The sequence below is a fragment of the Haemorhous mexicanus genome, chromosome 6, assembly GCF_027477595.1.
Source record: "Haemorhous mexicanus isolate bHaeMex1 chromosome 6, bHaeMex1.pri, whole genome shotgun sequence".
In the NCBI taxonomy this organism is placed as follows: domain Eukaryota; kingdom Metazoa; phylum Chordata; class Aves; order Passeriformes; family Fringillidae; genus Haemorhous; species Haemorhous mexicanus.
Window position 1 is genome coordinate 31833065 of NC_082346.1, and position 10159 is coordinate 31843223.

The window sequence follows — 10159 nt, forward strand, 5'->3', positions numbered from 1 at the left end:
GGATGGGGCTGGCACTGCCTAGATTGTCAGGCCTGGGTGGGAACGTGACCTGCTGGATTAAATTAGGTGGCTGGGAGCTTAACGCCTCAGCTCTAAATGAGCCTCAGCGGTTACGGGTGAGTCACCAGACCGATCTGCATTCACTTCTTCCATCTGTGAAATGGTGACAATAATATTTCCTCACCTGATGGGGGAGGGAAGGGAGCGTGTGTACAAGAATGAATAAATGTTTACAAAGCACCTTGTGAGCAGTGCACAGGCTCTGGATGTGCTTAGAAGGAACCTGCGTTTTTCCCTCTGCTCTGGGTTGCATCATACTGTGAGGTATAAACACTCCCCTCAGAGTCAACAGTTTCAAATGAAGGCAAATGGGATAATTCCTCAGGAGAGAAACAGAGAGTGGGGACTTCATGTGTTACCAGCAATTTCAATAAATTCCATTCAAGGAAAAGAAAAGTAACCTTTTAAAAGATAATAACAAAGCAGAAAAACAAATGAGCTGTGACCAGTATTTCTTTTGTGATGGTACCATGACCTTGGGTTTCACTTCTCAAATGGGAACCAGAACAGAGAAGTGAATCCCCTTGAAATAAAAGTGAAGTTAATAACGGGACGCCTTTAGCTCTTACCACATCCTGTGTATGCTGATCACTCTGCTTGTAGCTGGCAAGAGCACTTCTAGATTTTTCTTTACCATGTTAATTCTTTGCTGAGTCAAACCATGTTGTATAAACAGTTGGGGAAAAGCCTTTCTGCCTCTCCCCTCCAGCACTGCAGTGCCACGCGCCCGTCCTGCTCCCTTCCCGTGTGTGTGGGTGCCTGTGCCCACAGTACTGCCCCTCTGCCCTGCTGTCAGTACAGACCCACACTCCCCACGGCTGGCAGAACCTCTCAGTGAGCTCTCACAGGGAGTGAGCACTCACACTGCCCTGCTCACCCTTGCTCCCTGTCGTAGCGCACGCTGTTTCTGCCACAGTCTCGAGCTCACACTCGCAGATGCGTGATGGCCACTCGGTGTCTTGCCACGTGCTCACTGGCACTTGTTCTTATGCACATACACAATTCCTTAAGGCAGCACAAGCACACACAAGAATGCACACTCTTCTTAGTCTAATACGTGCACAGAACCACTCATTGTTTACTTTTTCTGGCACAAAAGAGAGGATCTGCAGAGGGATCTGGACAGGCTGCATCATTGGCTGAGGCCAGTGGTGTGAGGCTCATTAAGGCAAAGTGCTGGGTCCTGCACTGGGGACATAACAACCCCATGGAGCTGGGGGAAGAGAGGCTGGAAAGATGCTCAGCAGAACAGGACCTGGGGGTGCTGGCCAACAGATGGCTGAACATGAGCCAGCGTGTGCCCAGGCAGCCAAGAAGGCCAGTGGCATCCTGGCCTGCACCAGCAATAGTGTGGCCAGCAGGAGCAGGGATTGTGCCCCTGTACTCGGCACTGGCGAGGCCACACCTCGAAACCTGTGCTCTGTTCTGCGGCAGTGGAGCTGTGAAGGGTCTGGAGAGTAATTCTGGTGACAAGCGGCTGAGGGAGCTGGGGGTCTTTAGCCTGGAGAAAAAGAAGCTCAGGGGAGACCGTATCACTGTCCTGTAGGATTTTTATCCATCGACAATATCAGAGGTAACAGACTGATCATCTTTGAGCTTCACATCTCAAACACAGCTGAACTTGGGAGGAGGGGCAGAAGTTTGCCCAGCATCCTGGCATTGTACTGGTGGGCTAACCAACTGCTGACTTCAGTAATATTCTCAGCTCAGTGCACACAAACTGAAAGGCACTGACCTTTGCAGTCAGAAGACTTCTTAAAAATTATTTTGATATGCCTAACAGTGCTCACTCTGTAGGCCTGGAGACAGCAAGTGTCCATCCACAGATAAATAAAGCTGCACTGGCTGAACTCTCACCTCACACAGGACATCAGGCAACCACTGAACAGGCAGAGTTTCCTGCTACTATGAGTTACTGCTGGACCTATTATCCAGCTGGACCAGCCACATGCAGGAGACCTAAAGAGAAAAACTGATCTGTTTTTCTCCTTGACCATCTGAGGTGCTCCCAAATTTCTGATTATGCTCTTGGTACTTGCCATGTAACACCTCCCCCTGAAGAGCTGTAGGCTGGTGTCCTGGCATTTCCCAAGTGGCACTAGAGGGCCCACATCCATGGCCTTCCAAGAGAGCTAATCCCAAATGCTTGACAGACAGGTTCCAAAATACTGTCAGTCACCTAAGGAACATAACTAAGAAAAAATAAAACCAGTAACGTTGAATTCTGTACATTTGCTTTTGAATCTAGTCTTTGACTCACATTTCAGAGTTTTCATGTTTTTCTCTGAGCTAGCTAACGTGAACAGCATGCTTTTCTTAGCTGAAAAATTAGATTCTCTTATGACCACATGATGTATGAAACAGAGACTTAGAGAAAAAAAAAAGAGTAGGAAAGTAGGAAGATTAGCCTTCTTTTTTCAGCCCCAGGAGCCAGCAATCAATGTCTCATGTGTCTGCAACACCTTTTATCCCCTTACAGAAAGCAAAGAATTAGTAAGGAGATAAGGAGGAAAGGAGGAAGCATCCTGCTGTGGATCTTCAAGGCTGCCTGGGCTTCACATCACCGAGGAAACTGCGCTGTGGAGCAGGGCATCACGTCATCCCCCCAGTGCTCGCTGCCTGCACTGCACGGCAGCTCAGACACCAGGCCCAATGTCTCTGCTCTTGTCAAGAGCATGATTAGCTCCTCTTTGATGACAGTAATTCCGTGCTTTGCTTTTGTTTCTCCGCCAAAAGCCTACCTCTACGGGGATCCAAGGCCCCAGCACAGCACTGGCAGCTAGGGACACCCAGAAACCCTGATAGTGACAAACATCATCCAGCAAACTATTTCCCCTCTCTGGTCATCCACAGGACATGTGGCAAAGCTCCCACCTTTCTGGTTCAGCCACCTGTAGAATGTGTGGCATTTCTCCCTCTCTGGTTTCTCCACAAAGGTTTCTGTATGCAGGAAAAGTTGGAAATTCAGAAGGCGTCTGTCCCCTCCCAGCCCGGCTGCCTTGCCACACACAGGGGACAGATGCCTTTGTTCTATGTCACTTCTCTGGTCCCCCAAACTTGTTTCAGAATCAACATGGTTCTTCAGTAACTTCATAAAAATAAACAAGGGCCGGACAGCCAGGTCATACTAGTAAATTATTTACACACAGACCCCCCTTCCGTTTCCTATTGGATGGGACTTGGTGTCACCACCAGGGACCACATTTAGCCCCGCAGTGTAGTCCCCACTCTGTGACAGCAGCCAGGCACTAATGTGAGCAGGCTTTCAGTGCACAGGTGGGGCTTCACCAGCTGCTGCCCAGGGCTGGAGGCTGCCCACAAGGCAATTGCATCCAGTGGGCGTTGGCAACCTCTCCCGAGCCGGTGCACTGCTCTGGGTGGCTTGGCACGCAGGGGCAGCTGAGTTCAGGCCAGGTATGAGCTTATCAGCAGATCACATCCAGCTGGGAACAGTACTGAGAGGCAGTGGCAAAGCACAAACTTCCTTGCAACTATTTTTAAAAGCACCTTTACATCTCACTTTTAAACTTGCAGAGCACCAATTAACCGAAAGCATTAGCCAGTTGTTGCTAAAGGGAACTATTGTTTTGTAGCCTTCCTCATCCCTGTTGCAAATGAAATAATATTATACTCCTCAGCCTCCCTTCACAGAAAAAGCCCCCATCCGGCTCTGCATTTGATCCTGTTTCCTTTGATGGGCTTTTGATCTTGACTCAGTATGGTCCATCTTACCATGTTTCTTTAGGTCCTGCTTCACAGTGGGCAAGTGGGCATGGACTGTGGGGGGTACCCAGGGTATATCATGACATGTTTTTCATGCTGACCCACAGTGCAGGTGTCTTATGTGTGATACTTGAACAGTCACTGCCCCTGTCTGCTGCTGACCCCCACAACACAATTTCTAATTCAGAGCAAGAGGCTTGCCCAATGTCTTCTAAAACAGCTTGCTTTGGCATTTGTGTGCACTGAACTTTCTCCGTCATGGTGGTTTGGTTTCCAAGTTTAGTTAGAATCTTCTGGAGTCCCTCCCAGTCCTGCCAAGACTTGCTTGCATTTATAATGCACGGCTCTCTGTTGGCAGCAAATGCTGTTGCCTTTTTATCCTTCTTCCCCCTTCACTGATTTTTGTAATACTATTCAGAGGGCTCCTTTCATCTCTGCTAGGCATGGTCCCACCAGCCCCTTCCACCCAGTAAACTTTTCTTCCCCAGCTGGAACACTGGCCTTTTACTTGTAATGGATTTTTCCCCCATTCTGCCAGTTCTGACTCATTTTTCAATCCATTATTGAAAATGCATTGAAATAATGGCTGCCAAGTTTGTTTCATTCTTGGAAAGGTCTTTATCAAAAGACCTTTTGAAAACATGAATTAGTATGGTCCCTGCTTGTTCCTATGAACTACTTCAGAAGCTTGCAGTAGTCTACTGACTAGTGGGTCTAGTGTTCCATCAGTGCTCCTTCCACTGGATGCTGGTCCACTAGGGTGACCAGCACAGTCCCCACTTTTCTGGAAGCCTCATATTATGCCCTGTCTGGCCTTTCTTTAAAAGGCAGCTGCTGCCCGGGGCAGGGCAGGAGGGAGGAAGGAGACTGGGGTTCTGCCTGTTGTACTGTGGGGAGCAGCAGAAGGGCTGGTGATGGACATGAGGGCTGCTGACTCCAAGGCTGTGCCGCCATGCCTTGTGTTTTCCTGGGTAAACCCCTTGATCCCAGGTGTCACACACAGCAATGCCCTGGCACTGGCACTGGCAGCTGTGCCCGGTGCTGAGGATGCTACTCTGAGCACCACCATCCCCCCTGTGTGCTGTGCAGGCTCCACACAGGGTTAAGGCTGGCAGGAAACACCTCAGAGCGTGTAGGACTGCCCAGGTGTCCCTGGGGAAAGCAGAGCACTGCAGCCAAAACACCAGTCCACCACGCCCCAGGGAATGGCATGTGGCAAAGCCATTCAAAAGCCACCAGAGCAGCAGCCCTGGTCCTCCCTCACCTTCTGAGCCCAGCTCTTGTCCTTTAACGCTGAGTGCTGGTAGCACCTGCTTGCCATGCTGGGTGGCAGCATGGCCCTACCACTGTCCCACCCCGCCCTCATGTCAGGATGAGAACAACACAGTTTAACGCTCCTGTGGCCAAATGTGCCAGTTAAGCTGGGGTGTCTTCGTCCAGGGAACTGCCAGCCCATTCCATCCTCTGCCTTTTGCTGCTTTCCCCTGCAGTAACTGAGATGATGTGTGTCAGGAGACACATCCAGAAATGGGCCATGGACCAGGAGGTTCAGAAGTGGAGGGGCCAGCATGTCCCCAGGATCAAGGGGTAGGTGCAAGTGCCTGAGGTAAGAGCCATGTCCAGCATATTCGGATCTGGTTCTTGCTCTAACATTACTTTAGTTTCCCAGTTCACCTGTGAAGTGCTTCAAAGGGCACTGAAAGAGTCTGAAAAGGGCAGCAGGAGCATGAGCAACTGCTGAATCCCGAGGGCAGGCAGCAGTGGGAATTTTATCTTTGACTCCTAGATGAGCAGAACTAGGTGAGCACACAAAGCTTTCCCAATCTGAGTTCAAATGTATGAATTTACCATATCTAACGCCTCCCTGAAATCCAAACAGACTCAATTACATTCTCTTTCAGTAATGAATCAGTAATTATATTGAAGAACACTATTATTTGTTTGGCATGACCTATATAAACCCGACTTGGGGAGTGCATAGTTGGTGTGGTGCCAGTACCCTGCGTATTATTGCCTTATAAACACAACCATTGTTTGAATTTCAGATCAAAACAAACCGAGCCACGTCGCTTGTCAGTTATTAGATATCTTTTTCCCAAATGCTCACCCAGGCCGTATTACAATAACAATAATTATTATTACATACTTCCTTATTGTATGTTTGTGCCGAGGTAGCACATTTGCCTTTTTCCCACACATTAGTTGCTTCTCCTGACTCTTATGATTCACCCCTGCCTATTTCCCAATGTCCATGAGGTCTTTCTGCATTCCCAGCTGCATTTTGTCAAGACATGCAGATTGGCACACGGACTCGTGGTGCTGTATTGCACCAGCCTGCAAAGGGCTGCAAACCAGCACAGGGGCTTTGCTCCTCGAGGGAATATACAAACTGAAGAAAGATGTGGACCCTGCCCCCAGGTGCTTTATAAATATTTAACTTGGTCTGATAGTGTGATAAGGGCTGATAATGTGATTTGGACAGACTAAAACCCAGCCCTGCTTGGGCAGGGCTGCAAATGGACCTCCTGTGGGAAACAGGGTGGGAGGGGGGCAAGCCAGAGCAGCCAAGTGATGATGCTTTCCACAGCCACTGCCACAGCTGGGAGCAGGACTCACCTTGCCCAGCTTGGGACACCCAAAATGTAGCTGTCAAATCCTCAGCAAGTTGCTGATCTGCCTTTACAGTCACAGAAGAGAAGCGGGTGCTTGGCTGTCGGGTGAGTCAGCCCTTCTCAAGATAAACTTCAAGATATGTGAAATGAATCATACACTAGAGGTGCCTATTTGTCTCCATTGGCTATGCAGGAAGCCTGTCCAACTAATTAGGTTTAGACACCTAACTTTTAGGCACTTAAAAACAGAGGAGAGGAATCCCATTGTCATTGACATTCTTCATTACTGGCCTGACAAGGGAGGCAGTGGGAGAGGCTCCCTGGAAATGCCCGACCAGATTTGGAGCTAACCAAGCTCCTCTGTGCTCTGTGCACGGGAATCTGCAAAGCCTCACCTCCGTGTCCTCCTCCTTGGAGCTCCGACAGGCACAGGGCTCTCCAGCCATGCCCAGCTGGCAGAGATGAAAACATGTTCTCTGCTGAGGTCTGAATGAGGCAATGGTCTTGTGGGAAAAGATATAATAATGGAGCCGAAGTCTGTATTATAATGTATTCAGAGCAGGCAGGAGGAAGAAAAAAAAAAGAAAAGGAGACTTGACCTTGGCTTCCTGCCTGGTGCTAAAAGTGTGTTTTGATGGAATGGGATAGGTGGGAAAGCAAGCTGCCTCCCTAACGCAAATATCTCACGGAGCTCTAAGATGTGTGGAGTGCAACCCACGTGTTTGGAAATAAGGTTATGACAAGCTCCACTGTGAAAGGACAAAATGGTATTTTTCAGAGGGTTACAGCTGAGCCTGTTGGAGGTAAGCGGCCACCAGCACAGCAAGCAGCACCTTCTGACACCAGCACTGCATGTCACATAAATGTCATGATCCAAGAGGCTCCGGAGTTGTCTTAGACTTTCTCAAAAAAGAAAATAAAAAGATGAAAGCATTTTGTCCCAGCACTCTTTTTTTGAGAAAAAAAATCAGGAAACATTCCACTGGTTAATGTCTGCTGAATAATCAGCAGCCAGGGCTGCTGTGGCTGGAAACAGGCAGAGGCCAACAAAAACCACCGTGCTGCATTATCATCTTGCTTGTGTATCAGCTTGGGACCGTGGATGCAGGATTTGAAAAAAACGATTTTGTCCTGGTTTCTGAGATCTATGCCTTTCCATGTCCCCAACCACTTGTTACATGCATTAACCATCTTACTGACACAAAGGTAATTGCTGTTTTGATGTGCAGCAGATGTCACTTGTTTCTTTTTTTCTGGAATCTGCCAACAGCCTCTTTAAATCTTCTGGCACTTCCCTTAAGCTGAACAACAATTTATTGAGGTGAGATATATTTGACTTCCCTCTGCCCTGGCAGGCACAGAGTCCTGTGCAGATTAGGCCAGGTTAAGGGCACCTATTTGAAGCTGTGCCCTTGCTGCACACAATAACCCGCTCCTGAGGTTGGACCCAGCAGGGATGCTGGGGACCTCAGGACCACCAAGTGCCCAGCTGAGACCTGGAGGAAAGAGGATGCTGGCACCTGGCTGCACAGGCTGTCCCATGGATGTGGACTCTCCACAGGGATGGGGTACCGCTCTGGGGACCTGCAGCAGGGTAGACCACCAGTCTTCCCAACAGCAGCTTCGTGGCTCTGCTCCACCACTGATGACAAACACATCTTGCTCCATACCTCGCCTTGCTGCAGCCAGGCTGGGCACTTCCTCAGCTCCCATTACCACGCTGGCAGGATGGAAATCCCTTCTCTAGCTTCACACACTTGCGGCATGTTCAGGGAGGAGACAGACGAGTCTTGCGCCTTGCCCTAGAGGGTTTGCAACTTCACTGAGAACAGGCACGCCCCTAAGAAGAGGGAGATTTCTCTGCAGGAGGTGGTGGGTGCAGCAGCCAAGTGGGCAGCAGGGAGATCTGTGGTGCTGTGTGAGGAGGCTGCTGGGCTTTCCTGCTTGTCCCCATGTCCACACACAATGTGCAGAGCCCAGCTGGGCACTGCACTGCCATGGAGCTGGGGTAAAGTAACAGCCCCACACCCAGGTCACAAGCAGGGAGACATGTTCCTGGTCGGGCACCTTCACTTTCCACAACCATGCAGCAGCCGGTCCTGGTGATGGTCTTCTCCTGCAGCCCCTCAAGCCGATTGCCACACTGGTGTGTCTCAGCCCTGCTCCCACCCTCAGCACAGGCTGTGCCTGTCTGGATGCAGCTGGACAGACCCCAGCATGTGGCTAGGCCAGCCTCCTGAGCAGTCACGACAAACAGCTAAACACTTGCAGGGGCTTGCTGTCCTGCTGTGTGGAAATACATTAATTACATTAGTATTTCCACTGGAAATTATAACTTAGATCCATTAACTTCAGCCAATTTCCTTACCCTGCGTCTGCTTAAAAGGATATCTCTGCTTTTTCCACTGCAGTGTCTTGTCAGTGCCACCGGTGCTAAATTTGTGGCAGGCTAGTCACATCCATGTGACACTTCAGAAGAGGCCACACATTACCTCCACCTCCTGCCTTCCCCTCACTTCCCCCAGAGGTAGTCCAAGATCTGAGCTACTGAAAAACAGAAAGCCCTTTTTACGAACAACTAAATCGGATCCCAAACCCCATTACTAATTAGTAAAGATGTGCTGTAATTTAGATCACCTTGGATGGTCTTTAGGTCATTCACAGGTGTAAAGTCAGGAGGATTAAGGGCTTATAATATTTGTCTGGTACGGCTGCTACCAACTCCAGCAAAAATAATGGAGCTAGCTTCTTGGGTTTCCTGCCACCACAAAGTACACACATGCACACACTCTCTATTTTATGAATGTTTACATACCCGAGCTGCCAGGAATCTCACTCCCGTTGCTTCCCACCACCTTAACACACTTTCCTGTATCTCTGTGAATTTGTTTTCGCACTGAGCAGCTGGTAATATCCCTTTTGCTTGGGAGCAGGCAGAGACCTGACTTCCTCGGGTGCCAGAAAAGCCTGGCAGAGGGCGCACCTACAAGCTGTGGTTTCCATCTCAAGCCATTTACACCTCCCAGTGGCTACCCAGAGATGTTCCATGGAAGAAGCGCAAGGCCAAAATAAAAAGAAGTATTAAAAAGTTACAGACAGGTGGGGAAAGGCCACGCTGACATCCGCCTACTCCCCCTGAAAGGCCACAGAGTCTGAGGAGGCGCCTGGAACAGAGGAAACATCTACAGCCGCATGCAGAGAGCAGCAGAAAGGCACTTCCACACCTACACCTCCAGGGTCACAGCCAACAAAAATAGCATCAGACCCAAAAGATATGTATAGAATAGTGACTGCAGAAAGCCTTGGTTCATTTTACACCCCCAGCAAAAATAAAATCAGGAGGTTTGTCCTTCCTCTGTTCCCAGCCTCTGTAAATCGGCGCACCGCTACAGACAAGACGCGTCTGTTTACCTGAGGATTCCCATGGGAGCAGTGGAGTGAAATGCCCAACTCATCTGAAACTCACAGGAGAAAACGTTGCTTGTGACGAAAGCACTTCCTTTTCCTACCTTGAAACTTTGGGAACTGAGTGGTAGGAGGGGGAATAAACCAAAACACCCCACCCCCACCTTGTTTTCAACAATTCAGGCTTTTTCATACTCAAGTTCTTGCTCAGTAACTCTGACGCAAGCAGATCTGCAGGCTTCCGACTGCCAAATGGCTCCAGGTGAGGGGAAGTGCAGGTGTCTTAAGATAGCAACCTTGTTCTTTTGCCACAGGAGCTGCACCATCATCAAATGTATTTGTGGCAAAGCTGGCAGTCG

The 10159-nt window shown here is 49.4% G+C and overlaps 1 long non-coding RNA gene across 4 annotated transcripts; it reads right to left on the reverse strand.

Moving 5' to 3' along the window:
* Nucleotides 1–5673: 5673 nt before the first annotated feature.
* LOC132329060 (uncharacterized) lies at nt 5674–9925 on the reverse strand. Of its 4 annotated transcripts, none has more exons than XR_009486944.1 (2): nt 9807–9925; nt 5674–8678 (listed from the first exon to the last, which is right to left on the reverse strand). It is a non-coding gene; the product is annotated as an uncharacterized LOC132329060 (long non-coding RNA). The 4 variants fall into 4 exon arrangements; XR_009486942.1 differs by having other exon boundaries at nt 5674–8681; nt 9807–9916; XR_009486943.1 differs by lacking the exon at nt 9807–9925 and adding an exon at nt 9211–9800.
* Between the last annotated feature and the right edge of the window lie 234 nt (nt 9926–10159).